Source organism: Anser anser (genome assembly GCF_964211835.1).
Source record: "Anser anser genome assembly, chromosome: 1".
NCBI classification, from domain to species: domain Eukaryota; kingdom Metazoa; phylum Chordata; class Aves; order Anseriformes; family Anatidae; genus Anser; species Anser anser.
In genome coordinates this window covers 50,024,938-50,050,584 of record NC_139720.1, presented here as the reverse complement: position 1 = coordinate 50,050,584, position 25,647 = coordinate 50,024,938, and the positions used below count along the sequence as shown (strand labels likewise).

At 37.3% G+C, this 25,647-nt stretch overlaps 1 protein-coding gene and 1 long non-coding RNA gene across 2 annotated transcripts in view; one reads left to right on the top strand and one right to left on the bottom strand.

The window, feature by feature from the left end:
• The window catches only part of LOC310892313 (uncharacterized protein), a 153,270-nt gene that overhangs the window by 94,946 nt on the left and 32,677 nt on the right, over positions 1 to 25,647 (top strand). The gene's annotated exons all lie outside the window — the stretch shown is intronic.
• Positions 10,341 to 15,773, bottom strand: LOC310892318. Its single transcript, XR_014578050.1, has 2 exons — positions 15,732 to 15,773; positions 10,341 to 12,465 (listed from the first exon to the last, which is right to left on the bottom strand). It is a non-coding gene; the product is annotated as an uncharacterized lncRNA (long non-coding RNA).

The following is a 25,647-nucleotide window of genomic DNA, read 5'->3' as shown; positions in this document are numbered from 1 at the left end:
GAGGTGAGCTGACAGGCTTCTGGACATTTGTACCAACAAAAAATTTTCTGATGGAGTTTAGTGCAATCTGAAGTCAAAAGAAATTTCTCATTAATCCCTTAATCCCTGAAAGACCAAGCAAAATATTGCTTGGCCTTCACCTAAGAAAGTGAAAGCAAATTCCCATGATGTGTCATTTTTACCTACATAAAGCAATAATCTCAGCTCCAGCTTCCAAGCAAAGTAATTCCAATGAAATACAGATTGGATCAACTGCTTTTCAGTATGCATATTATGACTAAAAAAGGATCTTTGCCCAAACAATGTCATAAGCAAATAAAAAACTGTCCAGTTTTTATTTTATTTTATTTTATTTTATTTTATTTTATTTTATTTTATTTTATTTTATTTTATTTTATTTATTTTATTTTATTTTATTTTATTTTATTTTATTTTATTTTATTTTATTTTATTTTATTTTATTTTATTTATTTTATTTTATTTTATTTTATTTTATTTTATTTTATTATTTTATTTCTACCAGAAATGTACTGATGGAAACTATCCCAAATATAATGAATACTAGTTATACATAATTAAGAATCTAATATTTAGGCCTGGATTATTTCTATCTTTTTTCTCTGGTTAGAGGAAGGGTTTTGTTATTTCCTGCTCTGTATGGGAATCCAGGCACAAGCAGTTCATCTCATGACATTTCCTTATACTTAAACAGACAAGGTGACACATAAAGCCCAGGGGCAAAGGGAAACCTGATAGCAATATAGCTGAGCTGCAGTCGGAAGTGGTGAATTCCCTGGACCACAGGGAAAGCTTCCTGTTCTTTGTAGATGAGCCTATTATTGGAATACACTTGCCTGCAGTTAATCCTCAAAGTAATTAAATGGAAAGGAAGCAATTAAATCACTGAAAAGGAATTGCATCTGGTTCAGAGGGAAAAATCCAGGCCTAGGAAGTATTTCAGTGATAGTTGGATGTACTCTGTAAACAGGTATCTTCCTGTTTGCACAGATAATTAACATTTATATGCTAATAATATCTTGTGGTAATCTGATGAATCTGAAATGTAGAAATTCTTGTTATTGTGACCTATGAAGTATTAAGCAATGAAAAGTTGATATATATTTTTCCCATAATGGGATAAAATTAAAAACCAAGCCCCATATCCTCATCTTGTCGAAATTAGTCTTGTGCCATGGAAGCTAGTAAAGCAATGTTCATTTACATCTGCTGAGAACCTAGCTCAGCATTTCAGTAAGCATGTCCCAGAGAAGGAAGACTACAAAAATTAAAGTGAGGAACATGATTATTTATTCATACAGCTCTCCAAAGACAAAGATTAGCCAAGTTCATAAGGAGCTTGGAGTGGCTCCTTATAATCAAGTGTCAGAGCAATGCTAAGCACTACTGTATCTTTTAAAGATTGACAAAAGTCTTTAAATAAATACCATTTTATACATTTTGAAAGCACCAACTGCTTTAGAATTATCTTTTACACTTGTTGGCTAAATTTACTAATTACTGCAAATGTTATTTTTAAGGTATACCTTTTGTTCAGACTGCTCCAGTCTGTAGGATAAATGCTGGAAAGTCATCAGAAGGATCTTGGAGAGATCAAAGCTCTGGCTGATTGCTTCCTTATTTTCACTGCTGGAAAACAGGTAGTTAAAAAACAACTATATTCATTAAAAATCTATAGTAGAGAGTAGCATAAGGATTCTATTTTGAAAGCATACGGAATGGTAAGTGCTTTTTTAATCCTTCTCATTTTTTTTTCCTTATGTTCTTTATTTTTCCTTTGCCTTGTTCCTTGGCACACTCTGGTGTTATACTGCATGTCACTGTTCTCACCGTTACCACCTACGAAGCTGGAAGCTGGGCTGGCTGAAGGCAGTAGATGTTGTCCTGCTAATGAGTGAACAATGATAGGTGAGGTAGCATAAGCTGCCCGGGACTCTAGCAGTGAATACTGACAAGTGGTATTAGCTGTGGCTGATCAAAAGGGATTCAGGAAAATATACCTGTGGAAAAAGACTAGCAAGAAAGAAGATGGTGATAGTAATTGAGACCTGAGAGGATGAAGATATGGATGAGAGCTGTAGGTGTGCAATTGGACCAAAACATCATAGCTGACAGATGATCCAGTAGCAAAGATATGACCTTTTTGTTCAGATGAAGATAAGTCTGAGCTGAAAAATATGCCTGGATTATTGATCTGAGAGACAAGAATTTGCTGCTGGATGAGGGACGTTGGAGTGAGGCTTTGGGATGTGGGGAGAGAACAGCAATACTGGCTGTCCTTTGTCAGCATATGAATACATACAAACTTCTTCATTATTTAAAATATTTCACAATCTGGCAAGAAAAATATATCATTATGTCCTAGATATGAAGAGCCATACCTTACTTTTGAGTAACTGTTGATGTGCTCTCATTTTTATTAATAACAAAATATAGCCTTGCTGTAGCCAGATCTGGGACCTTCCTATTTATCTTCAACTGGTCTTTACCTTGCTTCAATTTTTCCCTTGCTCTCAGAGAATCAGATGCAAGATGTCCGTTAGCTACATTATAATTTCCTTGAAGATCAGCCCTCTAAGCTATACATCTTCACTGTTATAACACAGATAGTATGGATAATGTGGTCAATTTCCCACAAAATACTGTCCACCTGTGTCAGACAGGAAAGGAAAGGAAAGGAATGTTAATATTCAGGTCACTCAATGTAGAATTTATTCAAATGGAGCATATGAATATATTAGCTTAATCATGTGGTTTTACTGTATAATATTCACTTGCATACTTAAAGACTTCTCTAGAAGGACAACTACAGTTAAAGCTTATGTGATGCTTCCAGAAAGGTCCAGTTTTTGGTACTCATCTCAGGATAATCACTAGGGATGTCATTTTTTTCATGTTCAAAAATGCCATATGCTGTTTTTTCTGCCTCTTGGTTTTTGTTTGTTTGTTTGTTTGTTTTTCTATTCAGATGTTTGAAAAAGGGATTCATCAGTAGGAAATCACATTGTTTTGACTATCTCAGAAAGGTTTTTCCTCAGTAGCATTAAGCTTCTTATCTTTGAGGCAAGGACAAGCTATGTTGCAGCAGGAAACCTTTGTAAGAAGAATATACTTTCAGCTGTCTGTGATCTTTGCCAAGCTGGAAGGCTTCAGAAAAATTTCTGTTTGTTCAGTAGAGACTACAGAGACTTTAATGAACAAGCCCCATTCCTCCCCCACGCCATCTGCAGCAACAAGCTAGAAATCTACTGAACTGCCAGAAAATTATGCCCCCTGTGTAAAAGCAGGTATTGCATCTGCCTACCACAGCTCAGTGGGATGCTGGCCATAAGGAAGAAGAAAGAGAGGGAAGGAAAGGAAACTGCAGGACTTGGCACATAGAAAGGAATATGGAGCACAGAGAAGGAGGAAAAGGAGCAGAAACAGGGGATATAACTTAAGACTACATCTCAAAGTATATACATGAAGAACAGAATTAAAGTTGATGAGACAACCTTTAATTAATACTGTAATTTCTTAATTCTGGTGTCTCTTTCTATACAACTGTGATTGTCTTTTAGGCTCAGTTTTACTGCTCACTCTTTGGCACTTATTACTATTTGTAATTCCCTGGATTATCTGTTGGGAGCTGACCGTTATAACAGGACCTGCAGGAGATCTCTGCACTGCTGGAGGCAGGCAGGATACCCTTGAGTGTTTCATGTGGTATTAAACATCTTCCTAAGGGCACATGAATCCTTAGATGCCTTAGTGCATTTCTTGGTGACATGACACAGGTTCTTAGGGTGCTAAATGTTATTTTTGTGTAACTCAAAGTCTACAGGTAAGGTTCCCTCTTGCAATGAACTCCCCATTTGGCACTGATGCTCCAGCTGGCCAGTCTAAGTCATCCTGGCATGGCTGACAGAGAACTGGAAACCTCAGCTATCATTAATTCTTGTTTCCGTAATGGATTCAAGGGAAATGTTGTCATGTTGACACAACTGAATGCTACTTTCATTGGCTTGAAGGTCACACCCAGAGAGTGGTGGTCAATGGCTCTATGTCCAGGTGGAGGTCAGTGAAAAGTGGTGACCGTCAGGGGTCTGTCTTGGGACTGGTACAGTTTAATATCTTAATGACATAGACAGTGGGATCAAGTGTACCCTCAGCAAGTTTTCAGATGACACTAAGCTGAATTGATACAACAGAAGGAGGGGATGCCATCCAAAGGGACCTGGACAAACTTGAGAATTGGGCCCAAGTGACGCTAATGAGGTTCAACAAGTCTAAGTGCAAGGTGCTGCACCTGGGTGGGGGCAATCCCAGAGAGGAGACAGATTGGGAGAAAAACTCATTGAGAGCAGCCCTGCAGAGAAGCACTTGGGGGTTCTGGTGGGTGAAAATCTTGATGTGATCCAGCACTGTGCACTTGAAGCCCATAAGGCCAACTGCATCCTGGGTTGCATCAATAGAGGAGTGGACAGCATGTCAAGGGAGGTGATTGTCCCCCTCTGCTCTGCCCTTGTGAGGTCCCACTTGAAGTACTGTGTCCAGGTCTGGGGCCCCAGCACAAGGAGGATGTTGATCTATTAGAACAGGTCCAGGGGAGTGCCATGAAGATGATCAGAGGGCGGAAGCACCTCTCCTATGAAGAGAGGCTGAGAGAGCTGGGGATGTTCAGCCTAAAGAAGAGGAGGCTCCAGGGTGCCATATTTCAACTTTTCAGTACTTAAAGAGGGCTTATAAAGAAGATGAAGAGCAACTGTTTGCTCAGTCAGATAATGTCAGGACAAGGGGGAATGGTTTTAAACTAAAAGAGAAGAGATTTAGATTAGAGGTTAGGAGGAAATTCTTCACTCAGAGGGTAGTGAGGCACTGGAACAGGTTGCCCAGAGAGGCAGTGGATGCCCCATCCCTGGAGGTGTTCAAGGCCAGGCTGGATGAGGCCCTGGGTAACCTGATCTAGCGGGTGTCATCCCTGCCCATGGCAGGGGGCTTGGAACTAGATGATCTTGAAAGTCCTTTCTAACCCAAGCCATTCTATCATTCTACGTGATATCAGAATTGTATTTGGGTTTATAGTAGGAATATCATTTTGGTCCCGAGATGTTTAATTCCCCCTTTTGTAGACTTGTTCAGAAATAACCATTGGATATCTTACCAAGAAATGGAACAGACCAAGCTTGTGCAATAGTTTAAGATAATTTATAAACTGGTACAAAGGGCAGAATTTATGACACCAATTCTTCTATGCAGATTCTTGCATGTATACCCCTTAGAAATATCAGCTGAATTTACCAGTCCTAAAGTTGTATCAAACGTAGATGTTGACCATACTCTAGCTGTTGATTCATACAGTGTTTTCTTTCCTTTCCAATTCTTTCAGATTCGTGCATCACCTTGAATACATTCGCTCCTCCTACAGCTGTATTATTGCAAACAGACATCACTGAAACAATTTTGAACCAAGTATGAAGCTGTTCTGTTAGAAGTGTTACACACTATCATCAGGAACAAAAACCACAAAGCTTTATCTGGAAACCTAAATGGCCAGATAGAAGGATTTTATTGGGAAAGAATACAGGACTCATGGAAGATTTAGGTCAATTATTCCTCTGTTCTGGTAGTGTTAATCTTTGGGCTGAAATTTCAGATAACAGCAGGTAGTGCTGTTAACACCAGTCCTTGGTGCTGTTAAACTTCCTTTATGTTAGAGTACTAGCAATAAAAAAACAATTTCATTTACATTTTCGTGTATTTCTAACTTACTGTACCTGAAGAATGACTTCCCAAAGGCTTGTAGAGAGCAGTTATCTCTGCAGTGTATTATTCTAGCTACTGTGAAGAGGGAAAGGAACCCCTTAACTGGTTTGCTGTGGCTTTGATAACTGTGGAGTTTGTCTTACTTTGAACCGTATGGCAGGAGATGCTGTGGCCATGCTATCTCTGTGCTGTGTGGGAAAGGCAGAATTTTGGAAATGTTGAAGGTTGGTTGCTTAGTGGTTTTGAGAGCAAAAAAGTATATGAAATGGATAGATATTTACGATTGCCTTAAAACAGCGTGGCCACACTTAAGTAATAGAAGATGGATAAATATATCAGTGACGCGGCAAAATTCTTCTGTCTTCTCCCTTCATACTGCAGTAAATGAAGTCCTTACAGATTAAAAATTTGGAAAACTCATGATTCAAGCTTGTTTTTTCCACCACTGTCATCCAAGACTTTGATGAACGTGGTGCAGCTGCTAGGCAAGCAGGCTAAAGCTACAGGACTAGCAAGTACAAGTGTGAGTGCATTAAAGCTAGCTGAGAGCGCTGCAGTATTTCATGTCCTTATAAATCAGAATGTCTGTTCAGCTTTTGTCTTCTGCTGAAGGGAAGGATAAGATGCATAGCAATGAGCAGATTACGTAATGAAACCAAAATATTTTTTATTAAGTTCTTTCAGTATCTAATATATTTTATTTCAATTTACAAGTGTGAATAATCTGTTTGGTGATGTCATTTGTATAAAAATCCAGCACATACCACAGAAAATGCTAGATAAGAATAAGGACTGGTGCTGGAACCCAGGAGTGCTGTAACCATACACTGAAAGAGCAAGGTGCAGAAGGGATACCTTCTGCATGTTGGAGAAGGATCCCAAGGAAAGGTATAGTAGAAAAAAAAAATCATTCATACATTCATACACATTTGGAGATTGAAATGTGTGCTAACCCAATATAGGAATAAGGATCCTCCATTCCCAGACTGTCTGGTAAAATGAGATGCCCCTTAAGGGGTCCTTTAAGTACAGGGCTGGTGTGACAAGTCACTGTGCAAAGTCAGGCCTGGTGATGACATAACCTGCCAGCTGGAGGGGACTTCCCCGAAGGAGCCCATGTCATTGCTCACTTCTCAAAACACTCCAGAGGCTTTCAAGGACTTCTGGAAACTGGATATAGGCAAGAGCAGCTGTTGTAACAGGTGTGCTGTTCAGTGATCCCTCAGGGTTAGATCCACAAGAGAGTGAAACCTCCACTAACTCCAGCTTTTAGGGGCCAGCTTGTGAATCTGTGATCCTCATACCCTTTTAGTTTCAGTTGTCACCTATCTTTGGAGGTGTTTAAAGACCCTACAAGCCTCAGACACGGGGAGCAAGAGGAAGCTGAGTGCCCCATCATCACAAGAACCGGACCACAATTTTCTTCTCCCTGGTGAACCAGCGGAAGGCTCTTCCTTTGGTCTTTGCCCAAGCAGAAATTTTATTGTGCTGTACAAACTGGAACAACTTCAAGACAGAAGGCACCCATGCAGCTTTTTTCCCCTTTGGGTGCCCTGGAGCAAGGTCTCCAGCTTCCTCCACCATGGTGGCGGTGGTGGCAGCAGCTTTGTCAGTGCTCAGGTGAGAGGAGGAGTTCAGGCACATACTGGTGCGCTCTGCATGAGTGCTGTAATCACAGCATGTTGCTGTAGATGCAGAGCTACTGACAGGGGCAGGCACAGGACACACCTCCAGTCCAGTGGATCACACAATAGAAGTATGATGCATTAACTGTGCAATATGTCTTTGGTGATTCATACTATAAATTAAAGGTTATCTTAATTCTTTTGAGGACAAAATGTACTTTAAAGAGTTATTCTCCCAGTATGAATCACCAGTCCTCCCTCTAGATTAGAAATAGAGACTAAACTTCAATGGTCAGGAAAAATAGTATATCTTGAATTCTGGGGAAAATATTCTGTTTAAGTTTACCTTTTCAAAGGAACTAAGTATCTAAAAATTAAATTTACGTATTTAGGTACCTCTTAGGCTGCCTCATTTTATTCAAACATTTTGACAGAATTGCATATTCTGGCAGAAAAAAAAATATGCTTTTTTTTTTTTTTTTTTTCCCCCTGGGGAAATATTTAAACTAGTCTTTCATTTTTTTTGATTCTTGAATTCTGGAGACTTAGACCCTTAAACACAGTGACAGAAAGCTTTGAATACAGGTGTCGTCTTCAGCCCATCCACAACTCTAGCTATGTGTTGACCTTGAATGTTCAGATTAGGTTTGAGGTTTGAAACACGGGGACAGAGCAAGACCTCTTGATGTGAACTTAAAAGCAAAGGATGAGAGAAATAGTAGGAGGAAGAAACACCCACACTCCAAAGAGAACATAAATAGTGTGGTTATGCACTGGAGGTGTTTTAAACAACAAGGCCTACTGAGCCCTGCCAAATTGACTGCAGCACATCCCTGCACAGTTCAGCCCCTGGAGAAGGGAAGGATTTGACTCACACAGCTGCAATGTCTTACACAACTGCATACTTATCAACCATTCAAGCCTTGATGAGCCCTGGAGTCTATTCCTGGCTCAAGGCTAGAGGGTGGGGATGAGGATGGGAAGAGTTCAAAAAGATAAGGATATCTACAATATTTTAGTCACCCCATAAGACATTGTCAAGCATTAGATAAGAATACAGAGAGTTAAATGTGATCTGGAGATGCTCTGCAGTAAGAGGGAAGGCATAGAAAACATCTTCTATAAGTTACTTTAAAAACATTCTGATTTTACCCTTGATCTGTTGAGGTTCTTGTCTGTAGACAGTTACAAGAAAAAGGAATTCTAAAAAAAAAAATAAAATAATAAAAATCAGGAGAAATGGCAAGAATATAGTTTTGGTCTGGGCAATGATTTCTAAAAATGTATATGGATAAAACTCTTCCACTGTATCAGCACAAGAGAAGGAAGAGTGTGTATTAAGAACAGTAACCAGAGACTTCTAGCTATCTATAGAGAGAAAAGGAATGACTTGAATTTTTGGCCAAAAATTGGCCAAGTCTTCCAATTTTAAACTCTTTTTCTTCCTGTAATATCCAAAACATTTAAACTTTTATCAGACCACTAGAATAATTTGACAGTGTTCAGGATTTATAAACTGTGGTTTACAATAAACCACAACAAGATTTTTACTCAAGGAAAGTTTAAAGAGCTGATGAAAACTAAATTATTGCCACCAAACCATAACTTAAAAGTAAGAAGAAATACACTAAACTGTTAAATGCAACAGAAATATCCAGTTTGCTCTTCATTGAGTATATTGTTCCTTGTATTTGGGTTACACATACAAAACAGTGGTTATTAGAAGCAGCTGCTATCCTATCTGTCCTATATATCCTAACTCTCCTATTTTTAGTACTTACTGCTCTCAAAAGTCTTAAGTAATTTACATTTTTATCATAAAAGAACACTGTACTTTTCTTTCTAAAACTGGATCTACTCTTTATCAGTCTTACTCTTCAGCTTTCTAAGCATATTTCTTAAATCTGTTTGGTATTTTTATTGCTTTCTACTGAACTTCTGCCCATACAAGTATCCTAAAACTGTTTTTCAAATTCAAAAACAGTCCACTAGATGAGTTTTAGACAGAATTGTTATTTCAGAACATATGCATCCTTTCCAGAGGACTGTGTAAAGTCAAGCTCACTTAAAGATAAGAGAAGGCAGATAGATCTTACTATAAAAAAATGCTTAGCTGTGCAAGTACTATCTTCAATTTTATGACTTTAGATCTGAAGATGTCTCATATTTCAAATAAAGTGCAAATAATTAGAGAGGAAAAAATTAAAAATTTCAGAACACGTTAGAGTAATAAAATAAAAATAGCCTTACTGGACAAGTTAAATTATTGTATGACTAGGAAAAACTTTTATATTTAAGTATTTATTCTTGAATTGTTTGTATTCATAAGTCACTCATATATTTTGCAGCCTTACTGACATATGCTCGTTAGGCTTGAGAACAGTTTGCAGACCATAAAACTTTAAATGCCAAATTGCATAGCTCTCCAAAGTCTATTAAGCTTCTATTGCACAGCATTGTGACTGTGAAGACATGTTGATGCTCATCAACACACATCAAAATGCATGGGTATATTGAGAACAGGAGTTGTAGATGAAGAATTGATCAAACCTCAGAGAAGAATTTGTATTCCCTGGTCTCTTCTATGTGCTTTATCATGATTTCTGTTCTGGAAAAAGAGATGCTCATGGAACTGTCTAACAGATGTTACATTATTTTTAAACTACTGACAAAATAGTAAGAATATCATGTGATCACTGTATGATTTCTTTCTTTGCTTAGTTTCTTCTTCTTTCAGGTTTAAAGTTATTTCAGACAAAGCAAAACAAAAGAGTTGGTGTGTTGTGTGTGGTCTTTAGCTCAAATAGATACTTTGGTATTGTAAAAAAAGATGAAAGGATAAATTCCTACCTTTTTTTCTTTGCATAGCTATTATTGGTCCATAGGATGACCTATCTATTTAAAACCACTTTGATGAGTATTCTATTATTTAAACTAGTGAAAGAGAATAACTTTTATTTTATTTTATTTTATTTTATTTTATTTTATTTTATTTTATTTATTTATTTATTTTTAAAGAAAGTTCTTTATTGTGAATATTTCATCTAAATTTCTGTCAAACATATATGCATGGCCTCTCTATCTTCAGTTTTGTTGTGCTGTGGGCCTGCACACCTGTTGAGAAACACATGTATGTTTTCATGCTTTCAGGGAGGGCTGTAATTTGTATACATCTCCCTGACAACCTAATCATTCTTAGATCATCAGGCTTAGAATTTTTTTTTTTTTAAAGTAAGTATCCAGTAGAACATCAGGAGACATTTCTTGGCAATATTGTAGCAGCTCCATCATTGGAGATCTCTTAGAACTTGCTAGACAAACATCTATTCAGAGCACCATTAACGCTGCTTTTGGACATTGTGCTGAATTAGATAGCCCCTAGCATCCCTTCCAATCCCATGATTAGATCATGTTTCCTGAAAAAGAGCATATAACTTGATTTTGGCACATGGAGATTCTGAATCAGGCTGTAGATTGACCTTATTGACCAGATGGTGACTACTCAGCAGAATGGCAGGGGGTGTTAAAAAAAGATAAAGTCAAGATATTTATAGGTGGATGTTGAATAAACCCTTATGGGGAATATGATGAATAGATGGAGAACATAAGACATTCTATCATCTGAGAGTTTAAGAAAGAACTCTTTATCCCAGCATGTAGCTTGAGATATCTCACAGAGATTAAAAACTAATGAAAGAACACATTTTAACCATTTGTTTGGGGTGGGATGAAAGACATTTTAAGCATTCAGAAACATATTTTTTTGCCATTCTTGCCAATAGTTTGAGGAGGCAAAAAGCCACGTAGTATTTACCATAGTGCTAAGCTTTTAGAAGAGAAAGAAAAATAATAATCAGAAGCAGCTGGAGAATTTGTTAGAGCACTTGTTTTTCACCCCCTTTTCTGACAGCCTGTTAACACTGAGAATTCTGTATGGTTTTACAAGTTCAACATCCTGTGTACCCATTAGAAATTACTGTCTGTACTGCAGCAGTACTGGGAGACTCCAAAGGAGTTTTGGCCTTTTGAAATGCATACCTGCAACACTCAGAAGCAATACATTTCTCACAGAGTGGGAAATCTAATCAGGAAAAAAAAAAAAAAGGAAATCTTTCTGATTTTTATTTTTTATTTTTTTGAAATTTTTACAAACTGATGCAGAGATGGATCAGTACAAAATTACACAGGAAATCTATAGTGTGTGTCAGATAAGAGCCCATCTCTGCTAAAGACACTTACATAGAAGTATAATCTCCATTCATTGGGATTTATGATCATGCTAATTATAAGCGCTTAGGAAGTAAATTAAAGTATAACTTTAAGAAAAGTATAAGTAATTTTACAATCAGATCTTAAAGCTGTCAGAGACCACCTGAAGGAATCCAATGGCAGGTCCATGACCTCTATTTATAAAGCACTTAAGAGTCTCTGAAAGTGGATGTACATTTGTATGTTTGTGTATGTACCTTTTTGTATGTATCTGGAACTGTGCTACTGTTTATGCAATGAAAGGTTATTTAGTACCTTTGTCAGAATTGTAGAAACAATATAGTTGCTGATGAGAAAAAAGTGAGTAGTTGAAGTAGAAGACTACTAGACAGAAGAAAAATCTGGTGATGGCTTAGTAGATAAAAGGGAGATTTCTGTACCAAATGCCTTAAGTATGGTCTCTAGGTAGTCCAGGCAGAATATTGAAAGAACTGCATCTCCAGCCTGGGAGGTTTGTCCAGAAGAAAACATCAATCTGCTATCACATCCTTGAAGGTAATTTTTGAAGTGAAAAACTAAGCTTAAATTGTGGGCACCCAGCCATTGCATTTAAAATCATGATTTGTCATTCTGCAATGTCATAAATTACCATGATATCAACAGATCCCAGAAGATTTATCTTGGATGACACAATTGGGAACAATATTAAATGATAAAAATAAAAGATCACATGGAGAAAGTGACAAGACCTAAGGTACTTCCTGTAGTAACAAAATGTTTCATAAATATTATTAGTCAAGGATTTTTGTATGTAGTCAAATCAACATAATCTTCTTGGTGAAGACAGGAAGAAATCCATGTGAGATATCTGGAATAGGAAATAGATGAAGTATGTCTCTTCTATTCAGCAATAAAAAAACAAACAAACAAACAAAAGACAACAAGACAACTAAACAGTAAAATCTAAAATATACGCTAAGTTTATGGACAAAATGAAAAAGAAATAAAAAGAAGACATCTATTTTCTACATCTTACAGAGTTTTTAGTTGTGCTGAAAATGTTTCCTCAATAAAAATGTAATAGAAGTATGTTTTTCTTTTCAATTGCTACTTGCTTAAAATGTTTTTATCGTTAAATGTGTATATATAAATGTGTATATTTAACCAAATATGAAGGCTTATGAAGGCTTATATTTTTGATCGTATGATATTAATTTATTAGTATTTGGCACTGGTTCTTTACTGTTATCTAATAAGGAAATTAATAATGATTATAATGATTATAAATATCTACTTGAATGAAGAAAGTTGCTGGAATTAGTTAAATTATGTACCTTTATTTATTTATTTATTTTTCTATCATAATTAACATTTGCTATTTTCAGCATTGCCTTATATCACTTCTGTAGACATGTTATCTTCATCTCTGGTACACTACATATGAGTTCACTACGGCAGCGCTCCTGGCAGTAACCAGGCACAGAAAGTTGTAGAAACCAAATCTATGTGTTTGTTCAACTGTTCAAGTATAGGGTTCCCAAAGCGGACCTAATCTGGACAGAAGCATGGCACTATTTATATCTTGATGCCTACTGGGTTCTCACTTGAGAATTCCTGCCTGGTTGCCAATCCATGGGTTATAGTTTCCAGTCCACTGTGACTGAGACTTCCCCAGTTGCTCTGTCAGTTATGGTGGGAGTCAGACTATGCAAACATGGTTGAAAAACAGCACAGTGAACACGAAGGTGGGCACATTGGCTGTGGAAGAGCTGGGTTTCATCACGCTGGAGGGAATCATCAAAGGGAGATCAGGTTTAACAACTACTTCAGTTGACAGAACACATTTGCAAAGAACAATAGAACTCCAGGTTATGGTTAGAGCACAGTGCCTTCACACTTCTCAGCCAGTGGAAAAATTTCCCTGAACAAACCTACTTTCATCTCTTCACTCAGTACCCCATCCAATACAGTCTGCCACCAAAGTCTTCTCTTGGACAAAGTCTACACTGGTGTTTGACCAAGGCAAACACAAAAGAAGACTGAGAAGTACTACTCATTTTTGTCTCTTACCCTTCATCCTGAGGCCCTCAAGAGCCCTGAATCAACTGCCAAACATAAAAGAGGTCACGTTATTTCACACTGGGATATTTTTCAAATAATGCGACTCATGCTGTGGCTTAAGGGGTAAGAATGTGATGGAATAAAAAGAAAACAACAACAACAAAAAAAAGAATTACATTGAATCAGTGGTCTTACTTCCTAAGTGAAAATCTCCAAATATGATGGTTTTAGACAAAGAGATATTTGCTGTCCTGCATTTTGTGCAGGAAAGAACACCTCCCACGTTGTTTTTGAAGTAGGTGGTTCCCATTAAATTGTTCGAGAAATGCTCCAACCAAGCCTCACAGTATAGATTTTGTATTATGTAGAGGAATATTAAATAGAGGACGGGCCTTAAGTCAAAGAAGGACCAGTTTCTGAACCTACAGGGCTTAGACATGAGTTTCAGAGATGTGTCAAGACTGACGGTGTCCTAGACTTGCACAGATTTTGTTCTCTTCCTCCCTTATTTCTCAAGGTTGAGTTATGCTCAGCAACATCTCTTGACTTCTGAAATATTTCCAAGTGCTAGAAAACACTGTCTGGGCTTTATTGCTCTATTTTCATGTATAGATACCTTCTATTGAAACTTTGGTCTCACTTCTGCCCATTTGTTATTTATTATTTTCCCTCTAAATTCATCAGAGATCCAAATTCCTGACTACCTGCCTAGAAGGAAGGTGAACCTTTAGCTTTGGTTGCACTTGAGTTCACCATGGCCTGATTTTTCCCAAAAGGCCCTGGGTTAAGCCATAGTTGAGTAGCGATTGTCAGGATTGCAATTATGGCTGCAAGTGCCTAAATCCTCCTTAAAGTCCCTATTGAGCTGCTGTAATGTTGAATTCAATTCAGTAGACTAAAACTAGGAAGTTGTGAGACAGATGGAAATGTGTGAGGTAAGGAATTTAATAAGTGCCTTATTGGCTATTTCATTTTCATAAGGGTGTATGCATTCATTCATGCTGGAAGTGTTTGTACTGGCAATGTACGAAGCCTTTAATTAAAGTTGATTAAAATGGTAATTTTGGGCTCTGAGAGTTTAGAATAACATTTTTTTCTCTCGTCACTCCACATCTGAAAACCTTTTAAACTACTTCAGTGGACTGCAACCTAAGTAATCCTGCTCCTATATTTAGGGACATAAGCCCTGGCTTCAGCAGGGCCGTGGCAGTTAGAATAAGAAGATTTTGCAAGTGTGGAGGATTAGTCTTTGTGGCAGTTGTATGACAAAGCAATATACTCACCACTGATAACACAGGAGGAAGAAAGAAAGAAAGAATTTATCATATTCATTTTTTTTTTCATCAGCAACCTGCCGAAATCTATCCAGAATGATTTTTTTTTTTTTTTTTTTTTTTGGGTGGGGGATTAACTCAGAGCTTTCAGCACCATGAACGTTTCACCTTGCTGCTAAGCATAAGAGGTGAGTCCTGGATGTCATCACTGTCCTGGAAATGAGAACGCTAAGCATCACAGTTTGGGTCCCGTCTAATCCTCCAGTGTGGAGTTAACCTTCTGAGACCTGAACGATCCTCTCTTCCTGGGTACTGATCTTTGTAATCATGAGGAAAGCAGCTAATTAAGTACACAGATGAAAGGACAATTTTTATTATTCAGCTCTTAAATATCTGTGCTAACTTTATTCTTTCTCTAAAATTCACGCTCCAGTTAAGCATGTGAACTAGCATCCTTAAATTTTATGACATCAGTCCTGCACTGATGAACCTGCCACCTTCAAAAGGAGAGAAATTATTGAAACAGCAAACCCACGGGTGATAGAGAAGAAGGCTAAGAGGTAAAACTTGTCATTAAAGAAAAACAAGCAAACAAACAAAAACCCATAACCAACCAAACTCAAAGCTCTGCTAGAGACCAGCTGGGTAAAACACAAGATTCTAGAGCTAGCATAGGTAAAATAAGGTCAGAGTCATGTACCTCTGTATTTTCACTGACTTGGGATAAATTTCCCTTTTCAGTTAAAGAAAGTTTTGATGTAAAGAGGTGAGAAAAGAAGCATAAGATATTTATGGTTACCTTCATTTAAATGTTTATGTTGTCCTGTTCCCATCTCCTTGAAGTTCACTTTGTGTAGATTTTTCAGAGACCTGTTTTATTGACACAAATATTGACAGACAGTTCAGACTCTTCAAACTCACAGGCATAAGTGTTTACAGCTCCTAGGGGATCCATCTCTTCCTCTTTATGCCACCTTATGGCATGAAGTAGCCACCAATTTAAACTATAGGTACCCTGAGAGAATACTGCATTGCCCACATAATGCAAGCTGCTGCATTGAATTTATGTAATTTGTCCCTCTTATAATGCCTTTGGTCTTCTTTCAGGAAGCTGCTATGTTTGAAGGGAAAAATAGGACAATCTCAAAACCTTGAAGGCTTCTTTAAATTAAGGTAACTGCTAGTGGGCAGATGCAACAGCTGAGCAGAGATTTCTGGAAAGAGAGTCCCAGGCATCCATCCTTTCCAAGCTAATGCTAGCTGCAGGGTGGTATAAAAGCACAGCAGAAAGTCAGCATTACCAGATGCTATGCTTATTTCTATGGTGATTCTTACTTTTTTTTTTCTTATTCTTTTTTTTTCTTTCTTTTTTTTTTTTTTTTTCTGGCTGATGAGATGCTTTGTGTTTTCAGCATGATAAAAATAGCAAACACAGGTGAATCTTGTTTAGTGAATCTAACTGGGACTTAATAAGAGCTATTTCAATCTTCAAGCTATTTCACTACGTCTGGACATGAACAAAGTTTTCGTCCTCTGATACAGATCAGCGATCAGAGTTAAAAAGATGTTTTTGGCGCTGAAAGATGTGCCTAGTGGGGACTGCAAAACACCCGAGGAATGTAAGCACTGTATTTCAAATCTTTTGACAGAAATCCTGAAAGAGATTCACTAGATGACACAGATGCCTAACAGTGAGTTAGGATATTGCCTATATTTCAAGTGTTGGCCCTAGTATTGCCTTAAAAGGATCCTCAACCTTGATGAAGTCTCTGCAGACTTCATGGGAGACTTTGGCACTTCTTTTTGCTTTGCATCAAATAATCTATAGGTGTCTAGAATTAACTTATCAAAGTTTAAGGGAAATATCTGAAATATTGAACTCCGAATCCACAGCCAAGTTTATCTTTATTTTTATTTTTCCCATGAAAATGGATTTATCCAGCTTTACCTTTAAAGACCTAAGCAAAGCTCACTGTCAAAGTTGTACCTGGTAGCAGACTCCTTGTACTGGCTTGGTTAATGTGCCCAGTCACTAATTTTTTTTTCAGCTTCAGCTTTCTTCTCCTTATACAATGCTGTAAGCATCATCCTACAAGAAGCTTGGGCAAGGCTGGACCTTAAGCTGTAGTGAAGCTAAGTTTCACAAATTGTACGTTCTGTACAAATAAATACAAGATATTGCAACCAAGAGAGAATGAGTATGTGAGAAAACAGTTTTGGGTGCTGAGGATAAGGTATTCAACTTGAAAAGCACATTTATAGTACCAGCTCATGCTTTGAAGACAGGAATTTTTAGACCATTGATTAATAAGAGTGTGAGTATTGAGAATCACTGCCCAGGATTCCCAAAAAACATCGATCACTGAAATCTGGTTCTGGATATTCTCTTCTGTAAGCAATGTTTTTCAAGTTTTTTGCCATGAGGGAAAGGAAGGGCACCATGTCCCTAGGCTGCTCATCCTGTCATGGCTATGCTAGTTTCTTGGATGTTGATTGGACTCAAGTTGCAGAGCCAGCAGAATTTAGGGCTGAGTTTCTCAACTGTTATGGCACTGAAAAACACTCACTTCTCCTGCCTGCAACTGCAAAGAAAAGTATGCCCTCATTGCTTTGGGATTGTGTTGAGAACCTCTGCTGGAGTGGGATCTTCAGCAGTTGTAGGTTGCATGCTAGTCATTGGCATACACACAAGGGGCTTATGCAGAAGGCATCGGTACCTAAATTAAATCTTACTAAGGACGTATCCAATGAAATTTACATACTTTAAAGTTTAAGTGATAGGAAGAGGGGAACAAGGAATGCTGCCATCTAATTTGGGATTGGAGGTCTCAATTCTTCTGGTTACTAAAGTTTTAATGGAGAGTATCTTATCTTATTCTTTGAAACCTAAATACCTTGAAAAAATTAACTCTGGAGTGCTTCTGCTCTCTGAACCCTAAATGAGTAAGAAGAAGCTTTCCCTTTACTTGTACCTTGATTAGCAGTGATTTGGATATTACATTTGTGGAGTCCCAAGGCTTCATTTAGTGTTGTGGCAGTCCAGTCTGACATGTTTGTAAATCTGTACATCAACATGACATTGAAAAAGAGTGCTGGTGATTCAGATGTAGGGTAATTTTAGTTTGGTTTAGTTCTGATAAAATAAGACAAAGGAAAATTTCAGCACAGATATTTCACATAATGTCACAGACGCCATTCTGGCATAATTCCATGCCTGCCAGAATATCCTTCCATTAAACCGATTGCAAGCTTATATGCACTAGAAATTGAAAGGCAATGTGGGTTTATCACTTAATCTTCAATATTAGTTTTTCCTTTCCTTTTTTATTTTTATTTATTTATTTATTTATTTATTATTTAATTCATTGGACACTTTAGTTGAACCTCTTCAGAGAGATAATTTCTTTCCCAGTCTTCCATTTAAGATTTGTCAGGGAACAAGTATGTGTTGTAGATCAATTTGACCTGAGGTATCCTCATCAGCAATGTACACATCAACCATACTCTGAAACACATTCAGCTTTCTTTTGAATCTGTCACGAATTTGCTAATCTTCAGCTCACTCTCTGTGTCATTCAGATAAATTATAAGTTTAGAGATTCTGCAAATGCTGGGCAATCTCTCTCTTTTTTATAATTTTTTCCTTGCAGCAGAGATTTGTTTCATGCACAATCATTTTAATTTGTTTATCAGGATACGCATGAGGCATTTTGAGTAAGATAAACACTGAGCTGAACTTTCACCCAAACAGGAACCAAATTAATCTCAGTGTTAAGAAAATAGTTTTTATAAATACTAAATCTCTATTTTGCACAAATGTGGCAAGAAAACCAGAATGAGATATTTACAAAATCATTTATATGACACACTCAACTGATTTTTAGATTAGCATAAGCTTCTAATTTTTGGAGTTTCTCCATCCTTGTTTGTGTTGGTTCCTGTTTTTTAGCAAGGAGCTTAAAAATATATATATACATATATTTATAAATCTGGTTCATAGTTTTTGATACTATTTTTCACACTGTGATTTATTGTATTGCTAGCTCTTAGTTAATCCCTATTCTAGTGAGGTAAATCCCATGGGAGTTACATTTAGGTCAAACTATGCATACATGATATGAAGCTGACATTTTGTATGAAATGCTAACAGAAGCATCTGATTTTGCTTCTAGTGAAGTCAGTAGATGCAGAAGTCCTGAAATGAGGATTTATTCATGAGTGTTAGTTGCTGCGCACACATGCAGCTGCCTTACCTGCCAGATGTGTTAAGGGCAGGAAAAATTGCTAAGAGGTACGAATATGAAAAGATAGCATAAATTTTATGAAGAATTGCAATTCCTGAGCCATCAGAGGCAATGGTTCTAGCTTCTCAGATTACTTATGCTGGGATAAATTAGAAACGCTATGGTTAAAAGTATATGTGTTTGTTCATGGAGTTATCTTCCTATTGGTAAATACAATTTTAATGAAAGCAAAAATGGTTAGATGAATTTGCTGATTTCACTAAAACCTGGGGGGAAGGGAGGAAAAACATTTGTAGGAAAAACATTTTATACCTTCAAAATATTCTCTTTCCAGATCTGTGATATTTCATTTTTTTTTTCAGTACAAAATAGCTATTGAATGTAAAAAAAAGTATAGAATCATACAAAAGATGAAGTTGGAGGGAACTTAACCCATTTTCCTGCTCAAAATAGTGTCTACATTATACTCAGACCAGATTATGCTGTAAAAATTGCAGAAAAAAAATCTGTTGTGAGACAAAATATTATGATTAATCATAAACCAAGGAAAAAGAATAAATGATTCTTTAAAGACAATTTGAAATTGTTTGCATTCTTTCTTGTAGGTTATGATCCAATATTGAAAATATGAGTTTCCTAGGAAGCAGAAACTCTTTTATAACTCATTTATAACTTCAGTTGACAATATCATAATGTACCAAAACCAACACAATAATACAGAAATCAGATTCACTAACTGAAAATTTCATGTGTCTAAATTACAGCTGGTCAAAGTGTTACACAGTTCTAAATATTGTGGTTGATTTACTCAGAGTGGGTATTGACTTTCCCAGTACATAATTTTATACCCTAAAGGAAAAACAATCCAGCCTGAATGCTAAAGTCTAGCAGAAATAGCTGCCATTTCAACATCAAATAGAAATGCTTATTCCAAACAGTGAGGTTACCTGACCCCTTGCCTTTGGATTCCTCTGTGATTCTTTAGCAATATTTTAAGACAGAGCTGAATTTCCAAATTCAATGGTTCACATTCAAAATTTGCTAAACTCCTTCTGTTCAGCTGGTTCTCACAGCCTTGGCAAAATCCACCAATCTTCTATATCAGCTTTTTGCAGCAAACCAATAATTAAAAATGAACTAAGAATTGACAACTGTCCTTAAACATATATAATGAAATGAAACAAGCCATTCCAAGTCCCTTTTCCCCACATAGTTGATAGTATAAGTTAGGAAATTAGAATCATGGAATTGTTGAAAGCAACCTTGAAGATCACTTAGATCCACTGCCCCCCTGCCATGGACAAGGACACATTCCACTAGATCAGGCTGCTCAAAGCCCCATCCAGCCTGGCCTTGAACACATCCAGGAAGGAGACATCCACAGCTTCTCTGGGCAACCTGTCCCAGTGCCTCACTACTCTTACAGTAAAGAATTTCTTCCTAATAACTAATGTAAATCTACCTTCGTTTGGTTAGGGTTTTCCCAATTCTGTATCAGAGGCCCCCACTTTCTTTCATGATTCCCCAGACTTGCTCACTGTATTCCTTCCACCCTTATAAAATATTTCCATTGTCATTCTTCTGGTGTTGCTTCCTCTGCTCCTGCTTTTTCATTTGTAGCTGCCATGTTGATGTTTGTTCATCTGTAAAGGGCACAGATGGAGAAAGGAATGCAGCAGAAGCAGCTGGAAGCTGTGCAGAGGTGGTCAGTGAGTAGATCTGAGCTAATACACAAAGTATTAGCTCAGATTTCATGTTGAAAACATGAGTAGGGAACCAGAAGCAGCAGAGATGGATAAATGGTATGTGTCAAAAATGTTTTGTTTATAAATAAGAGGAAATTAAGTGCCCCAAGGCTTCATTGGCACTGACTGACCGTTGTGGAGGGATTGTTCATACCCTTCCAGAAAGTGCACATAAAAGTCTTGAGGCACTTAGGAGTGCTGCAGTCTGCTTGCTAACACAGCCACAGCTTTGCTCCTCACACTGTGAGACACACAGCCCATAAAATACCTATTAGTACTTGCTCTGGTAGGAAGAAAAGCGCATGTCCACATCTAAATAGGGTCACAACATTTCCCTTGCTGAGGCACAACCTCCATGTGAGTTGTCCTGAACAGCAAAGCCTCTGCTTTCCCTGCACTTGGACCACTCAGCTTCTCCAAGAACTGCAAACCAAGGACCATTTTTCCCAGCCAGTTCACAGGTTACATCCAATGTCCCAGGTCAATTTGCCACTAGCTGCACACTCTTTGCCTTTCTACCGTCTTCTGCAGCACAACAGCCTTGCTCTCCCCTTTTAACGTGGCATACAGAGCACAGCACATGCCACAAGAGTCCTGGTCATCCCCATGGATCAAACTTACAGCCAGCCCTAAAGTAAAGCCCACACAGCAGGTAGCAGTGTCCACAGAGCACCAAAACTTCCCACAAAAGAGTTGGTCTCCTTGATTCCAGCAAAAAGCACATACAGCAAGTAGCAGTGTCCACAGAGTACCAAAACTTCCCAAAAGGAGTTGGCCTCCTTGATTCCAGCAGAAAGCACAGACATTGCTTTTGGAAAACAGCTGGTTCACATCCAGCCAGCACCTGGACAGTAACCTACAGGCTGTAAAAAGATCCTGTAGCTATATCCCTGTTTCCTCATATCATAGAGCCAGCCCTGCAAAAATGTTTCTGTAAATCCTTATATCATACAGCTACATTCAGCTAAGTTTGTGCACCTCAAACTGTTGTTTTCAGCTGGGATCCACAGATCTGAAGGGTGCTGAGACATAATGGATATAGGTAAGATGAACCAACTCCTCAAGAAAGGCTCTGCCACTCCAACAGAACACTCATAAGTTTTGCAACTCCCAGACTACAGATTTTGGTGATGATTTCCATCTTCAGGGAAGCAAAGCGACATCTGCATTAGCATGCATAGATTTCAAAAGTGCAAGTTAACAGTAGCTACACTTTTTATTACATGATTTATGGTGGTTTAACTTGAGTCACAGTATATTTAGGGAGACTGCAATTCTGCCTAAATAGTCAACTAGCAGGTTTTATTGTGTCAGTATATACATACATATATTTATTAATCTTAGGTTGAAAATTATTGAAAAACTACCCCTAGAGAAACAGTGAAATACTGACATCTTCTTTTATTATTCTATTTCAAAAAAAACCTGACATGTGTACCAGTTTCATAGCAAGAAAAGAGTTTATTTTTTGCTCAATGACAATTTACTCCTACTGGTTACTAGGATGGGGATCCTAGCTACATCATATATTACATTGCTGCATGTTTCTTTAGGTATATAAACATATTAGCCTGCGGAATTTCCTAAAACATGGGAGCAACAGAAAAGAAGCAATATAATTATATTTAACTATATTAAAAAACAAGGAAAAAAGTGTGAATTTATTTTAATTGAACCAAATCACTCTACCAGCTTATGCCCTAAACAAGGCCATTTTAGCAAATTCTGTCAAATGAAGCCCAAGTGGGATGAAGTGCCAAGTATTTTACTGCCAAGCCTGTAAATGCTGGCGACATTATCCTCTTATTTTGCCAGTGTAACAGAGGATCAATTGTAAGATGCTACAGAGGCTCAGCTACATAATCATTAATTATGGTTTCTGTATTAACTACAAAGGGGAAAAAAAAAGGCACTTGGTAAAACCTTTCCTAGTTCCAAATGTCAAGTTAAACCTTCATGAGACTGATAAATAGACTGAAGATTCAGTGCTGTTGTCATGATGGCTACATAGTCATCATTGTTGGTTACAATAAGTACAGTTGTTATAGCTGGGAAAATGTAAGGGGAAAGGCTGTGAAATATAGTAACATGAAATGCTGTACTAAACTTCACAGAAGTATTCTAAGACAATTGTTCAAGAAGATGGATTTGTACAGTATGCAGATTACATGAAATATCATGACTGTAAATCCTGTAAAAAAAAAAAAAGTTGTCTAAAAATGAAGTAATATTCTGATCATAGGTTTGATTACTGAACATACCAGTCCACTTGATTTGAACACATTAATTTGGAGATGTGAACCTATTATAACTTGTATGTGCCTATTGCATCAGGCATTACTTTAACAGTTTAAAAAGTCTCCTTTGCTACATTTGCTGCATTTTTTTTGTTAAGTTGAAGAAAGCAGCTTGACAAATAAATAAATAAATAAATAAATAAATAAATAAATAAAATCTTCAAATCCCTTGAGAAGAACAATGAAGAAGAAATTATACCTTTTTATTAAGAAACCTTGTGTGAAAAAATGAGATTCGGTCTCTGAAGTACAAGTACAACAGCAATGGCAAATTGGCTTTATTTAGTAAGGTAGTGGTTGTCCATCTGCTTTTTCTTTAAGACAGGGTTTGCAAATGTGTTTTCTTGTTGCTTTTGGGCAGAAAAAAACATTCAGATGAAGCCACAAGTGGACATGGCTTCATGATTTTTTTTGCCTAGGGTGAAAAGACATTTGAGGTTGAGTATCCTGTAAGTATTAGGTCATCCACTGATTTACAGCTTTACTTCTGCAATTTTCTAGACAAAGGAAAACAAAACCATTATCCTTTCCTTTGAAAATGTACTTTACATGTACCTTTCATGAAACAATATTTCAACAAAAGAGAGCTTGGTGACTTGAGGCAATATGTTACCTACAGATACTTTATTTTTAATTGTCTTCTGCCTGTATTGCTTACTTTCAGACTACATCCTCTATATGCTTATACAGCTTGGTATTAGCTGAAATAGGAATAAAATGGTTTGAGCTTTCTTAAAAGAAACTCCTCTTTTTTAGGGTTTCCCACTGCAAATAGAGAGCATGATATTACAACTAAAAGGTTTTGCTATGGAAGGCTGTCATGGAATCATAACAAGTTTATCGGTGTTTGGAAACTTGTGTTTTCCACTGATGGCAATGGCTGCTCGTCTGGATTTCTCAGCTGAGCAGTCTCCATAGTTATTTTTCCACCACAGCTAGTAGAGTATGATAGCACTGTCTAAGCTACACGTCTCAGTGAAGCCTGATTGCCTTTTCAGGGCTGGCTAGCTTTGCTTTCTTAACATCTGGAGGGAGTGTTATATGATTCTGACTTCAACATAAATCAGATTTATTGCAGTTTGCATGTAGTGATTTGTATTTATGTACCAAAGTTTAGATTTGAGGATATTACATAAAATCCCAGACTGTATCATTAAACAGTTACACTACAGTATTTATTAACCAGTTTTCTACTGAAAACAAGTTTGCCATGTATTCATAAGTTGGAGTTTTACTTCTGGCATATATATATATTTGTTATAATAATTAGAGAATGTTCCAGAAGGGCTATGAAACTGGTATGTTTCCACAATCTCTTTATGTAACACTTACTATATGTACAGCGTATATCTGCTTTTCAAGGATATTGCAATAAAATGTGCAAATTATAATCTCTTTAAGGCAATGAATTTTCACTCCAAAAGCATTGCTAGCAGTCAGCAATGAAAAAACACAGCAAGATACATATAGCTTGTGGTCACAAGGTACATCAGATGTGATCACTGTTACAAGTCTCCTTTCCCTGAAGGAATTTCTTCATTGAATGTCCTGAAGAAAGAAAGCCTATTGAATAGTCTTGGTAATTTTCTCTGCAGGGTCAGAAAATGTGCAAATTAGAGGTTGCCAAAAATATTTCACAGGCGCACACACAGACTAAGACCTTGTACTTGTCTTTAAAAAGCCAAAGAGTCTCAAGTCTAGCAAGTAGAGTAAAGACATGTCAAGTGATGAAATCAAATGTGAATGTAAAAGCTTTTCTCTGCTAAAAAAGAACACAGCCTTTAGATGAATATTAGCAAACCCTACTATGTCATATTGCTACAATCAGCATCTCTCTGGGAAATAAGAATACATTAGTTCAGGTCAATATCTGCACTCCCATCAGACAAAATTACCTAACTGTCTTTGTCTGGTAATGATAATGACATTGCTAGCCTCCAGGGAGTTGACGTCACACAACTAAGCAACTCAGGAAGAGCAGAGTACATAAGTGAACCAGCAAAGACCTACACGGCTATGGACTGATTCAACTGATGGATGCTGCACTAATGCTGCCATGCAAAAATCCAAATGTGCTTCAAGCTTCAAGATAAGAAAATAGGTAAATAGCAAATGAGTGTTTTAGGTATATAACCAGTAGTAAGTGACCCATTTGAAAGGAAACACTTAAAGAACAGAAAGGTGTCTGAATCAAATCTACTGTGGTCCATTCATTCTCAGATGTACATGTGTGAATGGTGTATCTACATTTGTGATGGTTAATGTTCCTTTCCACTGTAAATAATGGAAATCCTCTGCCTCACCTCTTCTACTGTTAATAACTCTCTACTTATGCACCTGCCTACCTAGTTATGAATATCCACAGGTGTTCCAAAACCAGCTAGGAAAATGGAACTAAATGTCAAAGCCTGTGAGTAAAGTGTGCCAAC